Source organism: Atta colombica, unplaced genomic scaffold (assembly GCF_001594045.1).
Source record: "Atta colombica isolate Treedump-2 unplaced genomic scaffold, Acol1.0 scaffold158, whole genome shotgun sequence".
Taxonomy (NCBI): domain Eukaryota; kingdom Metazoa; phylum Arthropoda; class Insecta; order Hymenoptera; family Formicidae; genus Atta; species Atta colombica.
The window spans coordinates 204181-208536 of NW_017259248.1; the positions used below are offsets into that span (position 1 = coordinate 204181).

General features: G+C 37.2%; 1 pseudogene; it reads right to left on the reverse strand.

Moving 5' to 3' along the window:
- Positions 1–1683, reverse strand: part of LOC108685781 — a 23783-nt pseudogene extending 22100 nt beyond the window's left edge.
- Between the last annotated feature and the right edge of the window lie 2673 nt (positions 1684–4356).

The following is a 4356-nucleotide window of genomic DNA, read 5'->3' on the forward strand; positions in this document are numbered from 1 at the left end:
TATATATATATATATATATATATATAATTTTTTTAATGCCATCTAATGGGAAAAACGCCACGAACTTTTTCCCACACCTGTATATACACATGTATATATATTTTCATAATAGTGATAGGATTAAAATAGGAACTCAATTTTGCTATATTTTTACGCTTTACTTTATTGTATATCCCTAATAATCTTAAAATTAATAATCTCTTGGAAATACGAAATGTCACTGTGTCTATCTCTGCTGCATCATTGAATTATCAAATGAAGAACCATTTACCCCAGTTCAAGCAGAAGATCAATGGAATGCCCACCGGTATCTGAGAAACCTTCGGTTTGTCATCGTATTGGAAGAGTATCTATCAACACAATAGTAGTTTTATTAAAATTTGCAATGATTGCTACGAATGCGAGACAGCCAAATATAAGAAGCAATTTTTAGCCGTCTTTTCACATAATTTAACGCATCAGAGTACCGTGCGTAATCAAACAAAATGTACAACTTGCAACAAGCCAATAGCGTGCGTACAGTCTGCAGAGGATTGTCTGAGCTGCATCGAATCATTTATACATACTGACAGAGCACATCTAGATGCCGCGGCATATCATCAGTCTTCTCACGGACTCAAGATCAAGGAAATAATCCTTGAGCAGTTTAAAATTTAAGACTAGGGATATTTGATTTTAGTATTTAGTGTTCAGCAATACTCGAGTAGTTTTCCTTTTATTACGACATATGGAAAAAAAAATTGTTTTATATATTTTATATAAGAATATATAGAACAAATATAGCGAATATCTTATAAGATAATAAGTTTCAGATAATTCGATAAATTAAATGATGTTACTGTCTTTCCTTTTCTTCTCTAACAGAAACAAAAAATTAATGAATCACTTGCTTGTCGGCACTTATAGCATATATACAAAATGGCAGGACCCTGTGATGGGTTTAAACTGATGAACTGGACACAAAGAAAATGACATCGAACGATTCCGAGAAACTATGATTTATTAGCTTGTGAATGTCGACGATGTGACATTTTGGACTTTTCCCTTCTTTTCTCGGTAACCTCGAAACTTACTATTAGCGCCACAGACATTAGGCGTTCGAGAAGAATCAACACAAATTCGCGCGAAATTTCGCACATTCCGGCCATCTTGAAGTATCACTTCAATAGTTACATAATAAATAATGACAATACAACATGGATGTGGTTTACAGTAACGGCATTGAGTTGAATTTAATCATGAGAACAAAGTAGAATATAACTTAGATATAAGAAAAGTTTTTTTGCTCTTTGGTTGCAACGCAAATGAGGCTAAAGACAAATAAATACGTTAGCATATAATATCTTAGTTGTCTGGTAAGATATATATTTTCGGCAACGATCGCTGTATAATTCCTTCGACGATTTTTAACGATACACTCTTACTAATCCATCAGAACTAGGGTGCAACTCGCAATCTTACCCTATGTCATTTTAAGGAGGGTAAGGTTTCATCGCGGATTAATGCTAATCTCCTAACTTCTATTTCGGCATTGCACATAGCTGTCTTCCATTTCGCACGTTGTTGCATCTGGGAGACGCAATCCGTCGACCAACGCTTCCAACGTGATTGCTGCATTTGCGACAGCAGTTTGTAATGACTAATGCGATTTGTGAGCAAGTTAAGTACCGATTCTTCCGGCATCGCAAGGAATATCCCTATTAAAAAATACCTGGTGTTAAAATGTCCAATTTATCTGGGGTGTTGCTCAATGGACGAGAATTTAATATCGCCTCGATTTGAGAGAGGACGATGTACAATTCTTCGAATGACAATAGCGTGTCATTAATTACAGCCTTAAGATGAGTTTTTACGCTCTTTACATTCGCTTCTCATAGATCGCCTATGTGGGGGAATGTGGTGGAATGAACTTCTACGAGATACCTTGATTGGACACAAAGTCAGTAATTTTTGCTTGATTTTCGGGATGTGACAGAAATTTCTCGATTTGCCGCAAGATTCCAAGCTTCGAAGAAATTCTTGCCGTTATCTGACAAAATCGAATCGCATTTTCCTCGCCGAGATACAAATCTTTTGAGCGCATTTAAAAACATTTTCGTAAGATCTGATACTAATTCTAGATGAATGGCTTTCGTAGCCATATAGACAAATAAATAGTTCTTGCCCGATTTGTTTCTTAAGATTTTAATACTGAATGGCCCGGCATAGTCGACTCCAGTATGCTTAAACGTTCTGGATGGAGTAATTACATGGCAAGTTCTCCATTTTTTGTACCGGATGAAAACACATTTATTAAATAGGCGTTTTACTGCGTTTCTTGCACGAATTATTCACTAGGTTTCATGAAGCATGGCTAAGAGCAACTATGGATCAATATGGAAATTGTTCGAATGCTGGTCTCGAATAATCAAATCTGTCAGTGTATCGTGAGAGGACAAAAGGATTGAGTGTTTTTGTGCGTAAGTTAATGGCGCGTTTCGCAACCGGCCACCAACGCGAAATAATCCCGATCAACGATAGGGCTGAGTGTTACGATTTTGCTGCGCGAGTCTATTTCTTTTTCTCGTGAAGATCGTGTAATTTGATGAATGCTTCTTGTTGATGCAATTTTAGTAATACAATCATCGACCTTTATAGTTCTTCAACGGTAAGAAGTCCATGAACTAATTCGTTTTTGATGCTACGCAATTTTAAATCTACGACAGATTGCATCCTGCCTATAACTCTTTTTAATTTGATTAATGAAGAGTATCAAATATGTTGAGTGAATTAACGTTGAGTAAAATGTATGACTGAGCACGCGTTTCTAGAACTTCTGTTGGCAATTGCACGGTGGATTTTGGATCGGAGTTTTCTTCAGTCATAATGGACCTTTCCCTCACAATGTAGCGTCGATTAATTGTTTTGGAGATTAGATCAGCAGGATTGTTCTCAGAAGACACATGTGCCCATTCTCGATTGTTCATTGACCTTTGGATCTCTGCTATTCAATTTCCAACGAATGTTTGCCATCTTGACGGCTCACCTTGAATCCCCAGCACAATTTCTGAGTCTGTCTAAAGATAACGTTGTAAAATCGTACAAGTGAGAGCTCGCGTTACCCTTTGCAGTAAATTGCCAGGAGTACCGCTCCACACAGCTCGAGTCTCGGGAGACTGATCGTTTTCAGGGGCGCTCGTGACTTCGCAATTAATAATTAAACGTTGATTGTTCCCTCATTGTCAACGGAGCGGAAATAAATGCAAGCTTAAGCCGTTTGAGATGAATCATAGAAACCGTGAATTTGAATGTCGCTAGGATTGTGAAGTATAACATATCGTGATATCATAATACGATTGATGACAATTGTTGACAATAAGATGCCTATACGATTCTAATTGTTTCTGATATCGGTGCATTCCAGTCTAGCTTTGCTAAAATAATAAAATCTTCGCTTTAATGATAATAAGTCCGATTAATCCTAAAGAGTCGAAGATCATTGACAACATGGTCTGTTTAATAATAATTTCCAGGAAGTGGAGTTGCAAATTGTCTCGTATCTCAACGAATCTGAAATAGATTGCCATAACAAATCTAGTACTTTGTCTGTAAGGCTATAATGCTCCAAGCAGTCTTGACCGAGTGAGATATTCGACCGAAATTTTGTCAACTGATATTTTTAGGATGTTCGCAACCTGCGACTTGATCTTTAGAATCCCTTGTCTCGATGAATCTGATTTCTAATGATCATGTCATCGACGTAGAAATCACGATTTATAATTGTAATAGCTTGTGTCGTCTCGAATTCCTGGAATAATTCTTGCAATGAACGTATGACCAAGAACGTACTGACGCAATTCCGGTAACCGTGTTTAAGTTGTATGTCATTGCAGGATCTTCTGGATTGGTTCTCCATAATATTGATATAGTTGTATTGATACAGTTGGTATTCTGATTCATTTGTCTATACATCTTGACAATATCGCCTATTACGACATAGGGATACTGCCAAAATTGTAATAAAGTGTCGAACAATTCGGATTGAATGGTAGGACCTATCAATATACAGTCGTTTAAGGATTTTCCAGACGTAGTCGGGCTGGAGGCGTTAAAGACCAGAGTTTTGTTGATGTTGATTCCTCCTTCAAGACTGCGTGATGCGGAAGGTACCATAATTAACCTTCCTCCATAGAGATTTAGTAACAAAATTTGATTGTGATCCGTTGTAATAAAGCGCGTGTCTTATAAAATCTACCTTCATTGTCGCGAATATAAACTATTGCCATGAGAGAACTTCCGAGCTAGATTTACAAGGACCTGTTGATGGACGTTCATGAACGCGGAGATTGTGACCGGTTTCTTGCAAGTTGCTTACTC